Source organism: Leptonychotes weddellii, chromosome 1, assembly GCF_054177405.1.
Source record: "Leptonychotes weddellii isolate Sample4059 chromosome 1, ASM5417740v2, whole genome shotgun sequence".
NCBI classification, from domain to species: domain Eukaryota; kingdom Metazoa; phylum Chordata; class Mammalia; order Carnivora; family Phocidae; genus Leptonychotes; species Leptonychotes weddellii.
The window spans coordinates 190,814,631-190,828,059 of record NC_138369.1 but is presented as its reverse complement, the minus strand read 5'-3'; the positions used below and the strand labels follow the sequence as shown (position 1 = coordinate 190,828,059).

Sequence of the window (13,429 nt, the reverse complement as noted above, 5' to 3'; positions counted from 1 at the left end):
GCAGCCAAGCTTTCCAAGTGCGTTACAGACGGCCGGTCCCCTGCCAAACCCTGCGAGGTATTTGCAGTTCTAGACCCGGTCTGTTTTAACTTTGCTTGTCAAGAAGTTGGTTGCAGGGGCGCCTGGGTGGCTCAGTTGGTTAAGCGACTGCCTTCGGCTCAGGTCATGATCCTGGAGTCCCGGGATCGAGTCCCGCATCGGGCTCCCTGCTCGGCGGGGAGTCTGCTTCTCCCTCTCACCCTCCCCCTTCTCATGCTCTCTCTCGTTCTCTCTGTCTCAAATAAATAAATAAAATCTTAAAAAAAAAAAAAAAAAAGAAGTTGGTTGCAGGAGCCCAAGTACCCCTCCGTCCTGTTCGGGCACCCAGGGAGCGCCTTCAGGCTGTAGCTCAGGGCCCCCCCGAGAGGGTGCGGCTGCTTGATTAGGATGCCGAATGGAAGTTAGAGCAAAACCAACCAGCCAGCCTTCACTTGTTCATTCCTGCTTCAATAAACACCTGCTGGACCCTTGGAAAACTTGCACACCAAAGTCATATGGGGGCTGGGACCTGGATCAGGACAATGGCCTCCACCTTGCATGGTCCATGGGTCAGCCAGGTGGAATGATGGAGCCCTTCTTGTGAGCCAGGACCCCAGGAGTGGGGACCAGCCAGAACGCAAAACAGCCTGGCCCCCACCCTCAGGGAGACTTGTCCCGAGAATCCCTGTGAACCAAATAAGGGGCTCCCCAGAAAAGTGCCCATCCTGCAGGGGCCCTTACCCAGGACTGGCGATTGGGAAGGCCCAGACAGCCACGAGGAGTCTTGGGATGCAGGTAACATTCTGTCTCCTGAGCTGAGTGGTGACAGGGCGTGGTTGCTTTATGAAAATGCAGCATGCTGATCACCTATGATTTGTGCATTTTCTTTATGTGTTATGTTCTGATAAAAGGTTTGCCTAAAGAGAGTCCATTGCTGTGGTAGGAGAAACGGGGAGGTATTAGTCAAAGGGGGGCAGAGATCCGTTCTGCAGGATGAATGAGTCCTGGAGCTCCATGGTCCTGCACGGCACCTGTTCACAATTCTGCAGTGTACCCTTAAAGCTCATGCTGGGGTGCCTGGTGGCTCAGTTGGTTGAGCATCCAACTCTTGGTTTTAGCTCAGATCATGATCTCAGGGTGGTGGGATTGAGCCCCACAGCAGGCTCCATGCTCAGCTTGGAGTCTGTTTGAGATTCTTCCTCTCCCTCTGCCTCCCCCTCTGCCCCTCTCCCCCACCCCTGTGCATGCTTTCTCTCCAACAAATAAAATCTTTTTTAAAAACCTCATGCTAAGTCTTTTTATCACAAATAATGATGATAATAATGAATAAAGAGAGTAACTAACAGCATTTAAAATTTTTTTTTCCAAGAAAACCATTCCATTGTGTGGAATATTGGGAAAGAGTAGAGGTTTGGGATTGGCAGGGGGCAGGGGGCCGGGGGAGTGGTGAGTGTGAACAGAGACCACCGCGCATCTTATTTAACCGCAGAAAGTACAAACACAGCAAGCGCTATGGCCAGGAGAGAGAGTGTGAACCACACACCGGATGTTCCCTCCGGGGTAACCAATATGCTGATGCTTTCGTTCACCATTTTCTTGCCTTTCTTCCAGTTTTACACGTGTGTATGTATGCCCGTGTGTGTGTGTGCTTAAAAACGCATGGTTTAGCTGTGCAAAGCTAAGTGGCAAACACAAAGGTCCCTGGGCAAGGAAAGGCCACTGTAACCGCTGTTGGACTGAAGCTCTCGCAGAAACGGAATCCTCTCTGGGCCACGGTCTGCCCATCTCCCTGAGAGCTGCAGCATCAGATACTGTTGCTGCGTGACAAAGTACCCCGAGACTTGGAGGCCTGTAAAGCGACACCCATTTATGATCTCATGGCTTCTGAGAGCCAGGGCTTAGAGCGTGACTCCACTGCGTGGTTCTGGTTCAGGATCTCCTGTGAGGGTGGCTGCATCATCTGCAGGCTCGACTGGGGCTGGAGCGGCTGCTTCTGCTACAGCACCCACACGTGGCTGTGGTCGCTTCAGTGTCCTCAAACATGGTGCTGGCTCGCCCCAGAGAAAGTGATCCAAGGGGAAAACCACAGTGCTTTCGATGACCTAAACTCCGGAGTCCCACATGGCACTTCCAGCACATTCTGTCCTTTAGAAACAAGTTGCTAAGTTCAGCCCACGCTCAAGGGGAGAGCTCCCCCTCTTGAAGAAATGGAGATCAAAGAATGTGGTGACATGATTTAAAGCCACCACCAGTCCCTTCCAGGGAGACAAGTCAGCAGGGCTGTGGTGTGGGCAGGTCCTAGACATTAGGCAGGCATGTAATTGGGGAATGGGCTGGTTTTTCCTGCTGCCAAGCAAACTGAGGGCCCCCTCCTGGCTCTCAGAAGATGAAATGCATGTCCCAATTGCACAGAAAACATCGAATGTTTTCTGACATGGAGTGTGTCTGGAAGTTTTTCCCACACCAACCAATTCTCCAACACCAACTGGGTGGGCAACGATTTAATTCAATTCTGACCCTAATTACCCAGTTAGGGTCAGACTCCACAGGTTAAGGGCTCAGCCCCACGAGACTGTCTCCACCTCAGATGCCAGTCATAAGTGGTGGGGCCCCAGGTCACCCACACTTCTGTCCCACTTGGCCACATTTTGGGGGTTCCCACAACTCCCCCTCCTCGGGTTTGATAATTTGCTAGAACAGCTCACTGAACTCAGGAAAGCACTTTACTTACTATTGCTGGTTTATTAGAAAGGATATGGTAAGGGATGCGGATGAACAGCCAGATGAAGAAGTCCATAGGGCAAGGTCCAGAAGGGTCCCAAGTGCAGAAGCTTTCTGTCCTCCAGGAGTTGGTGCACCACCCTCCTGGCAGGTGGGTGTGTTCACCAACCCAGGAGCACTCCAAACCCCTGTGCTTAGGGTTTTTATGGGGGTTCCATCATGCTAGCACAATTGATTACATCGCCAGCCATTGGTAATTAACTCAATCTCTGCCCCTCGCCTTTCTCTGAGGTTGGGGGTGGCTGAAAGCTCCCACTCTCTGATCACTGGTTGCTTCTGGTGACCAGTCTCCCATCCTCCAAGAGTCACCTCATTGACATATCCTCAGGTGTGGTTGAACGGGGCTTGTTTTGAGTAACACAAGGTGCTCCTCTCGGCCCTATACAGCAGGAAATCCCCAGGGTTTTAGAAGCTCTTGTGTCGGGAATCTGGGAGAAAAAGGACAAATATATATTTCCTATTATCACAGAAGGGAAAAAAGAGCCTCATCGGTCACAGTGACACCACGTCAGGCACAGATAATCTGGGCCACTCACCTGGCCGTCTGCCCTCAGACTATGAAGATGGAACGATGGTGGGGACAATGTCTTTCTGGGGGAGAGGCAGCCCTCAAACTGTGCCCTGAGGTCTGCTGCCCCAGTGTGGATGGCGGCCATCCCCATCAGGTGTGCACCTGTCAGCCCTAGGATCTCTGTCATCATCAGTGTCCTTTGTGCATCTCATGTCTACCTGTTCCCAAATCTGGATGGGGCACATGCTCCTTCCTGATGAAGTGCTCATGGGAGGCATTTTTTGAGGCTCTGCACATGTTTGAATTGACATTGCTCTACCCTGACACCCAAATGGAGATTTGCTGTAGATAGAATTTTAGTTAGAAAGCATCTTCCTACAGAATCGGGGAGGTGCATTCCATTGTTCTATGGCTTCCAAAGTTGCTATTGAGAAGTCAAAGCCACTCTGACTCCTCACCATTTGCACACAACCCAATATTCTCTCTCCAGAAGCTTGTAGAATCTTCCTTTCCCAGGTGTTGTGGAATTCCATGATGAAGTGCCTCAGCGGGTCTTCTTCCCACGGCGGGGCTGGGCACACGCTGCATCCTCCCAATGCAGCGGTGCGTGTTTTCTGTCTGGGACAAGTTCTTGAATTGTTTGACCAAGGACTTCTTCTGCTCTGCTCTCCCCTTCCCTCTCCCAGGAGCTCCCGCCCTTTACAGCTTGGATCCTGGGCTGATCACCTCTGTGTATTGTCTGTACTTTCCTATGTTCTAACTCGTTTCTGCTCTACTTTCAGAGATTTCTTTCACTTGATATCTCAACTTTGTGTGAAGTTCTCTTTTTCTGCTGGCATGGTTTTGACTTTCAAGAGTTGTTCTCTGAACGTTCCTTTGAACAGAGTCCTGTTCTTATCTCATAAATAGAGGACCCATCTCCCTAAGGATCTTGCTAGTTTCATTTAATTTTTTAACATTCTCTCCTCCATTCCAAGTCTCTTCTTTCACCCACTCAGCTTTATTTCTTTTTGTTTCTTGCTCTTGGTCATGTATGAGGAACGTTGACCATCGTGGTTAAGGTAGGTTAAGCCAGGGCTCCTAACACAAGCTTCGTCTGCCTGTCCCTGGCTGATGGTCCGTGGGCCATGGGGAGACAACAAGTGCTACAAATGCAGTCCAGAGTCTGACAGAGGAGCAGGGCAGGGACCTGCCTGGGGAGGTGGCGCAGGTCAACAGTGAGTGCTGGGAGGCTTCTCTGGGAAGATGGGCAGCTGACTTGGCTACGGGCTGAATTGGGGACTGTGATCACCTTCTCGCTGCTTGCAAAGGACCTGAGGGTCTGTCGTTGGGGTTTTGTCTTTGCTCGTGGGCTTCATTTCCCATTTTGCTGCATTGGGTTTCAAGCACGCACTTGAGTAGAGAGAGCAGTAGAATGCTCACCCCATCCCCTCCTCTGAAGGGTCTTCAGGAAGGCCTCTCTGGGTGGAGGACGGAGGGGAGGGACGATTCTGGGGGTAGAGGCAGTGGGCGCAGGTGGCTATCCCTGCAGGCACCAGCAGTGTTGGCTGGTTCTACGGTGGTGACGGCAGAGAAGGGGGCGGATCTATGGGGTGTTTAGGAGGCCCAACCAGAAAGCCTGGGGACACAGGGTGGGACAGTGTTGGTGCCAACCTTGCTGGAGGTCCACTTGGGAGACCCACCCCACCCTCCCATGAGGCCCTTCAGCTGTGGCAGGGCTATTGTCCTGCCTCATCCCGCGGCTGCCCCTCATCTCTGTGTAAAGGCAGCTCCTGTGGGCATGATGAGGGCTGTCCAGAGAACAGGCAGCGGGAGCCCCAGCTCCGCCGTAGGAAGCACCATGCTGAAATGGGGAGTGCAAGGTGGTGCTCATTCATTCACTTATTCACTCACTTGTGCACAGGCTCTGTCGAGATTGGCAGGCCTGGGCTGGGGCAGCGGTGGGCGACCACCCACCCACGGGGGCTCGCGTGTCCGGCATGAGGTGGATGTGCCTTTCAGAAATCATACTCTTGCAGTTATTTAAAAACAATCTGAATGAGAACAACTTACAAAGGAAAAATCATCCATAATCCCTGCTGTAACAACCTGTGTTCGTTGTTTAGTGTTTCCTCCTAGTATTTCTCTCTCCCTGTGCGTGTGCACACACGCTTGCATATTCACATATGCACATATGTACATATATTTATCCACATATGTATATTCTCTTTTTGTATATATCCTGTACATATACACTCTATATACCTTCTCTCTTTATACATACATGTATTCTATGTACGTATGTGTGCATACATAGATATATGTAAATAAAAATATATAAATATGTAAGTAAATACATTTAATTTAAATTAATACTCATCTGTTTCCCTACCAGGCTTGTACTCAGCATTTCTAGTATCTGGATAATATCCCAATCTGTGGATATAACACTATTTCTCAAAATATTCCTTGAATACTGAATGTTTGGTTCATTTTCAAAGTATTCACTAATTCTGCAAGTATCTGCCGACCAGCCCTGCACTGGGTCTGGTCAGCCTGGTCTCTGCACCATCTACAACACAGATTGCCCTCGGCACACACGGTCTGGAGGGGACAGGCAGTGAGCAAGTAACTAGACAAAAGACAGTCACAACGGGAGTGCGGGCTGAGGGACGGAGAGGCGGGTGTGGACAAGGACGAGGGGCTTCCGTGGGACGGGGGTGCAGCTGTGTCCTCATCACACACAGGAACGGGCTTCCTCTGGTCGGTATGTCTCTGCCAGGGGGCTGAGGCCCTCTGGCTGGGCTGCGTGGGGCACATCACGTGGACTCGCCAGTTATCAGGCAGCTTTGAGCTGGTTTGCGGGTGGGCGGCTGAAGGAAATTCTGCAGCTGGAGCAGAGTGGCCCATCCCTGCAGCCCCGTGAGACCCCTCCCAGAGGGGCTTTCAGAGCCCAATGAAAATCGGCAGAGGCGTGGCCCTCAAAACTGTCTTTAAAGCACAGGGTTCACTGCTGGGTGACTCCAAAGTTCTTGCCCAGGGTGCATGTATGAGGCATGAGTTCCGTCCAGTTCAGGTTACGGGCAGGAGCGCCAGCCCTGTTTTGCTATCTTGAGTCTGTGTCCAGAAATACTGCCTTTTTCTGAGCCCACAGGGCATGTCCACAGGCACAAGGCTCTTCACCCACTAGTGAGCCATGTCTCTGACCCTGAACCAGTCCGTCCCACTCAGTCCACCGAACAGGACCGGGCACCTCAGGGCAGGACTGGCTGCAGGGCCCGGCCCAAAATGAAACTCAGACCCCTTGCCCGTAAATTGTTAATAATTTCGAAACAGTGACAACTGAGCTTCCAGCCAAGTGCTGGCCTGTCCACAGGCTTCTGCTGACTCTTTGGATTGGAAGAGCTGATGTTGGTATTCTGGCCCTGCCGTGTCCTCGCTAAAGAAAAAAATACTCAGGGCGCTTGCTAACAACAGTAAGGGACTTTTCCCGGGACCACAGCAGCAGGGCAGAGGGCTCGGGCTCAAGTCCGAACACAGCCCCAGACGTGGGATTTAAGGCCAAGGAGCAGGTGGGGCACCTCAGGGTGGATGGAGGAGAAGAAACACCGAGGTGGGGGCACTGGGGCCAACCCCCACCAGGGCTCCTACAGAGGGCGGCCCTCAGCACCTCAGAGTGGGACGGCATTTGGACACAGGCCCCTACAGAGGTGCTTCGGTTAAAGCGAGGTCACGGGGGGGGTCCTAACCCAATCTGCTGGGGCCTGTCCGTCGAGGGGATGAGGGCCACGCAGAGGGCCCAGCAGGTGAGGACACGGAGCCCTCGGGAGGGGCCTCGGGAGCCACGCGGTGGGAAACCTGTGTGGCGGGCGCTGGGGCAGAAGGGCCAGCTCAGTCCCGCGTGCACCTGCTCGCTCGCTTAACAGCCACGCGCTTCAGGCTGTTACCGAGACGGACATTGTTCCCATGCTGGATGAGCAAGACAGACTTCCAAACCCACAGACAGACGGACGACAGCAAGCGGACGCGCCACAGCGGGTGGGATGTCCGTCAGAGCCGCAGGGCCCGCCTGTATTCCTGTCTGAGATGCCCGAGGCAGGCACACGACGGTCACATGAGTGCAGGCTCACGGCCAGGAGTGAGCCACCGAAGACGCGGGCACGAGCCCCCTCCTGGCCTCCGGGGGCGGGGGCGGGGGTCCCTCTGCATCTCTGGCGCGCTCACCACAGGCAGGACTCGCGGATTCGCAAGGATGGAAGTGCCGCCTGGCAGAGGCGCCCACGAAGCCGTGTGGCCCACGGTGTGGTCGGGTGAGGGGGGCTCAGGCACTCAGGGGCTCAAGTCCCCAGGAGGAGATGAGCCAGGGTGGGCCACCAGCGGGAGCCCTGAGCCCCCAGGGGGCCTCCGTGGACCCGTCTATAGAGGGATTCTGATTGAGCTGGGGTCTCCAGGCCCCGGAGCCCCCAGGGGTCGACCCAGTGGTGCCAGGGCTGCCCTGAGCTGAGAGGCAGGCCAGCCCACGTCTGTGCACAGTGACACAGGGATTTGTGGTCGGGGTGCATTCGTGGGGGTGGGGGAGCGATGTGGACACATCTGGGCATGGTGTTGGAGGCACATGGGTTCGCCCTGTCAGCTCCCCCACCACGGCCCCCCCATCGGCTGCTCAAGGTCCAGCCCCACTCCATCCCATCAGTGAGGGCTGGGGGCCGGGACAGGTGGGCTCAGGGCCCAGCGGCGCTCCATCTGTGGGGGAAGAGAGGGCTCTCGGGAAGCAGGGTGCTGTGAGTAGGGGAGGGCTGCCCCTCTGTGCTCCCACCCCGCTCTGGGCGAGCCAGCCTGGGCCTGCTTGTAGGCACTCCCTCCCAAAGCCTGTCTCTGTCTGTCCCAGTCCAGAAAAGCCATCCACCCTCTGAGCTGCATCCACATGGTGGGCGCCCCTCCTGGCCTTGCTGTCCCACTGTCTGTCTGTCCCACTGCTGCCCACATGGCCTGGCCGGGCCAGCTGCCTGCTTGCTCCCAAAACAGCAATGTCCACCTCGGTGGGCGTCCTTGTTTGAACAAGCAACTCAACCAAGGATCGTGGGACTCTTACCCCGACCACTGGGCATTGGTTTGGCCTCCCCAGCCCTGACCTGACCCTAAAGCACAGCTGTCCTAGATGGGCCCATCCCTCCCTGCCCCACTCCCAAGGGGCTGCCTAAGAAGCCCGTGTGTGGACCGGGGGGCCCTGGAGGTCTCCGGAGGAGCAGGGTGAGCCAGCCAGAGCCCATGAATCCTATTTCTGACGTTGCTCCCTGCCTGAGCTGCCCGGGGTGGGGATGCAAGCCGCCATCCAAGTCAGCGCAGGTCCCACAGCTCTGCTGCCCACACATGGCCTGTGGCCATCCCCCCTCCCCATCCGGGCGTTCCACCACAGGGGCCTGCGGGTGGGGGGCTCTGGCAGCCCGACGTCTCCTGCCACCACAAGTGACCCAGCAGCTGTGTTCTAGACAGCGTCCTGGGGCCCGGGGCCCCCAGCCGTGGGCCAGCATCTGCCCGTGAGGAAAGTAAGGGGCGGCGGTGTCCGTGCAGCGCCCTGCACTCCGACCACCTGACCTGGTGTCTGTCCCTGCACCTGCCATCTCCACCTCCACCCCCAGCATCCTCCCGCCCCGGCCCTGGTCCTGCTTCATGCCTCACAGTGGTCACCTGCCTCTTGCGCGCGCGATCTGTCCCTCCAGCTGGAATATCCCTCTCGGACCCCCGTGCCTGGACAAATATGCACGATAGGGGAGATCATTTCTTGGATAAATGTCTCACTGAACAAGGAGGTGGCGCTGGGGCAGACGTGTGGGACGTGGAGCACCGAGGGAAGGAAGCTCTCAGCCCTGGAGGCTCTGGGAGGGACGGAGGCCGTGGGGGCACAAGGGGGCAGCAGAGGTGGGCGGGCCCAGACCTCGGGCTTGGATCTCACTGGGGGCGGAGGGGAGCCAGCAGAGAAAGGAGCGCGCCGTCCACTTCTCGGGGCCATTCCTGCGCGTGGGCCTCTCCCTTCCCACCAGCATGGCCTACACTTTGGGCACCGGAAATGCAGGGACCCACAGCCCACTGGAGAGCATGTCAAACCCCCACAGGAGTGGCTTTTATTTGAGTACACACAATGCCTCGTGTGTCCACGAAGACAAGCAGGCTACAAGCCGAGTGTGGACAACGCGGGGACCTTTCCGTTTTTCTTGGTCCTAATCTGGCTTCCCGGGGTGGGGAGTGTGTCCTGCTGGTCCTTCTCAGAGCAGGCCACCATGAGCACAAGTGGGAGCTCACTGGCATCTCTTGATTCGGAGATGGGAGAGGGGGTCCGCGCTCAGCTGAGGCCGCGTCTCCTGGGGCCTCCCCTCCCCCAGTGCTGCCCCGCAGACCCCAGCCATCCTGGATCAGGAGGGGAAGGTGGGCGCCTCGGCCAGCGGGCGGGACATGCTCTGGATGGCCCACTGCAGGATGCCGTCAAAGGAGTGCTGCAAGACAGCAGAGCAGAGGCCTCGGGGACCTGCCAGAGCCCCAGGGGACAGGTGTGTATACCCTGGCCTCCAGGGTCACCCTCCTATTCAGAGGTAGGGAAACTGAGGCCCGAGGCACCACAAGACATGTCAGTCGAGGGAGGGCTCCTCATCCAGTGCTCCGTCATAGCGTCCTGTAAGCACAGGGCGTGGCCACTGCGGCTGTTTTGCCTCCTTCTTCTTCTGGGGCTCTCTCCCTCACTGTGCTCAGGGGCCTGACGCTCCCCCAGGATGGAGGGGTCATGAGGAGGCCCAATATTCCAGCTGAGTGGGGTGACCGCACCAGAAGGGGCTGGTGAGTCTGCCCCTCTCTCCAACGGTCTCAGGCGGCCACCCCAGCCAGAGCTATGGGGTCTGGGCTCCCCCACAAAGACACCTGCACTGTGTGGGACCCCCCTGTGCCCAGCCCACCGCACAGGGCAGGGCCCCATGTCCCAAGGAGGACACATGTGGGCCGCCTGGCTCTGGGTATGGCTGGAGGAGTCTGACCTCCTGTCAAAAGAAGACGGAATCCCTAAAAGCCCCATTTTCTTCCCAGTGACTGTAGCTGTTCATCTTAGGGCAGAGAGGCCTGGGTTGATAGGGGGCCATGAGAGGCCCACTGAAGGTGGTCCACTGAGAGGTTCCGGGCTGCCCGCCCCACCCCTCGGGGACATCAGGCTTCCACAGTGCTGGTGCTGAGGTTCTGCAGCCCATGGCCCCGGGGGGGTTAGGACCTCCGGACAGGGCTAGATGCAGGAAGGGCTCAGGGCCCCCTTTGGGTTCCTTTGTGTGCTCAGGGCTCCCGCATGTGCGGGGAGGGGCCAGCATAGGCCTGTGGTGCTCAGTGCACCCAGAGACAGGGATCTCCCAGCCGCCCCGAGGCTTGGGTGCCTGGAGGAGGAGGGGCTGGTGGAAGCCCAACCTGGAGGCCAGCCTGGAGGAGGAGGGGCTGGTGGAAGCCCAGCCTGGAGACCAGCCTGGAGGAGGAGGGGCTGGTGGAAGGCCTGCGGGGTGATGCATTACCTCGCTTAGCAGGGACTCCAGGTCATCCCTGTGCAGAACCGGCTCGTGACCAGCAGAACCGTCTCCTGCCTGGAGCCCAGGAAAGGGAGGTCAGCCTGACTTCCGCACCCCTGCTAGGGACGGCCGAAACAAAGCAGGACTCCCTGCAGAGGCAACAGGGGCCTGGGGGCAGAGGCTCACGCCAGGGCAGTGGGGGTGCTGCCCTGCCCAGGGCCCCAGGATCTGAATTCTAACACCCGGCTCCTCCCAGGGTGGTGGGCACAGGCAGGGTGGGCATGAGCGAGCTTCGGGGCTGCCGGCCAGGGTCCTGGCGCTGCTGGAAGCTGGTTCCCCGAGGCCCCCAGGTCTGCCGGCCTCCGCATGCTACATGCCTCCTTCTGGGGAAAGCCAGGCAACTTAAGAGAACCAGCTAGCAGGGACCCTGTCATGGACGGGGAAACTGAGGCCCAGAGAGTAAAGTTCCTGGTCCAATGCCAGCCATTCAACCATCCAACAAAGGCTGCCAGGGCCCACGGTGCCCCTGGGCAAGGGGTGAACCACCCAGGATACTGCCAGGTTCTGGCTCAAAATAGCCAAATCTCAGCTCATCAACACCGGCCCCGGGGGCAGCAGCAGCTCCAGGGCGGGAAGGAGGAGCACAGCCTCCAGGGTGTGCAGGGGCCCCGGGGAAAAGACCCGGGGCCACACCCACATTCTTGTGTCTGCACCTGGGAGAGGTGGGGCTAGGGGAGGGGTCAAGGGGGCTGGGACAAGTCACTCTCCAAGGTCATTACATTTTACATCACAAGAACAAGGTCTTTTAAAAGCAAAGACCCCAGGTGTCAATGAGGAAGCATCTTCTGGAGGGCAGGACCCCCTCCTGGCGGGGGTGGAGGTGCCCCCCCCCTCCCCGAGAGGGCTTGCGCACACTCAGTGCAGAAGGGTGGGGATGATGGGAGGCTTCCAGGCCAATCTGCACACTGCACACAGGCGGGTGTGGGCCAGGCCAAGCCGCGGGGTTGCACCGAGCCCCCTCGTGGGCAGGGCCTCGGCCCCCAGTGCCTGGGCTGGCCTGGTACCCATGCAGTGTGTTCGGGGGAGTACGCGGTGCAGCTGGGAAGGAGGGTGGGCCACAGATGGGGGTAGGACTTACCACCTCCCCCAGGGCCCTCAGAGGTTGTCCTGGGGGCAGGGACATGGTCAGGAAGGCCCCTGCTGCGGGAGATGTACCACCGCGAGGCTCCTGTAGGAGCGCCCAGGACTCCCACCCCCCAGGTTCCCAGGACCACTGCGGCTCAGCAGGAAGGCAGAGTAATGACCACAGACAGCTTGTTCTCCCCAAGGGCTCCGGCTGGCTGCAGGATGGGGCCGGAGAGGGTCCCAGCCCGCCACTGCTGGAGGACTAGGAGCCCAGTACAGGGCCGGGTCACACCGGGCAGTCCAGTATGCTTGCTCATCCCAGGTGTGGAGCCTCCTTGCTGCTTCCGCCTCACCCCCACCCCACGGGGGGGATACGTGACCCCAGGGGCTGGGAGAGGGGGGACTTGGGGCTGGGCTCGGTCATCGTGAAACAGATGCATCCAACTGGCATCTCATTCCACTATTGCTTAGTGGGTTTCCCTTTCAAACAGATGTTATCAAAAAGGAGTCTATTTGAACAACTGTATTGTATAAAAACAACGAACAAGGGGTTCATTGGTGCACACCCGCGAAGCTGGCGCCTGGAGGGGACCTGGAGGTGTGCTGGCCCCCCAACCCCGAGGGGTCCGCGCCTCCCCGGGTAGCACTGACCTTGGCAGGCCCCGGCGCAGCGCGGGCGGGGTTCGGGGCGGGGGCCCCCTCCTCGGGGGCCGGGGCGGCATCTCCGGAGCAGGATCTGCAGCGCGGGACCGCCCTGCGCACAGCGGACGAGGGTGTCGGTGTGTGTGGGCGGGGGCGGGGGGGCGCGCCGTTGGCCCCCGGTGTCCCTCCCCGGCCCGGCGCCCCAGCCGCCGCACTCACCCTGGCCGGGCGGCGCCCCCGGGAAAGTGGCAGCGCCAGTGGAAGGCGGCGGCGCAGTGCGCGCACCGCAGCGCGTCCGTGCCGTCCCCGCACACGCCGCACCGAGCGGCCGCCGGGCCCTGGAGGGGAGCAGCGCCGTGACTGCGGCGGGGAGAGGCGCGCACCCCGGCCCCTGGGAGCTCAGGGACACCGGCACCTTTGGACTGCAGCCCTGAGAGACCTCGCTCCGCCTTGGTGGGCCCGGACCCCCTTTAGGGCTGGTCAGGGGGACCCCAGAACCGCCCCCCCAGGAGAGGCGGGAGGGTGTGGGAAATGGGCCATCCCCCTTATTGTGGTGCCTGGCGGGGAGGGGTTTCAGGATCAGGGACAGAATCTCACTGGTGCTGGAATCCCTCGGCAAGTTTGCTTCCCCTGCCCCAGCTCTTCACAGCGCTCCGCCCTTGTTCTGGGCGCCCCTGGGCTGCCCTCTCCACGGCCAGTCTGGCTGCTCTTGGCAAAGGCCTCCCTCAGCCCTGACCCCAACCCCCCATCTGACTACTACCCCGTGTCCCCCTGCACGTCAGAGCTCCATCTGGCTGCTCCGCAGACCCTGAGCACCCACCCCCCCAACCCCCCACAGACA

The 13,429-nt window shown here is 58.6% G+C and overlaps 1 long non-coding RNA gene across 1 annotated transcript; it reads right to left on the bottom strand.

Annotated features, from left to right (window-relative positions):
• Nucleotides 1-9,401: 9,401 nt before the first annotated feature.
• LOC145717350 (uncharacterized) lies at nucleotides 9,402-12,695 on the bottom strand. Its single transcript, XR_014140503.1, has 3 exons — nucleotides 12,598-12,695; nucleotides 10,828-10,896; nucleotides 9,402-9,780 (listed from the first exon to the last, which is right to left on the bottom strand). It is a non-coding gene; the product is annotated as an uncharacterized LOC145717350 (long non-coding RNA).
• Nucleotides 12,696-13,429: the final 734 nt, after the last annotated feature.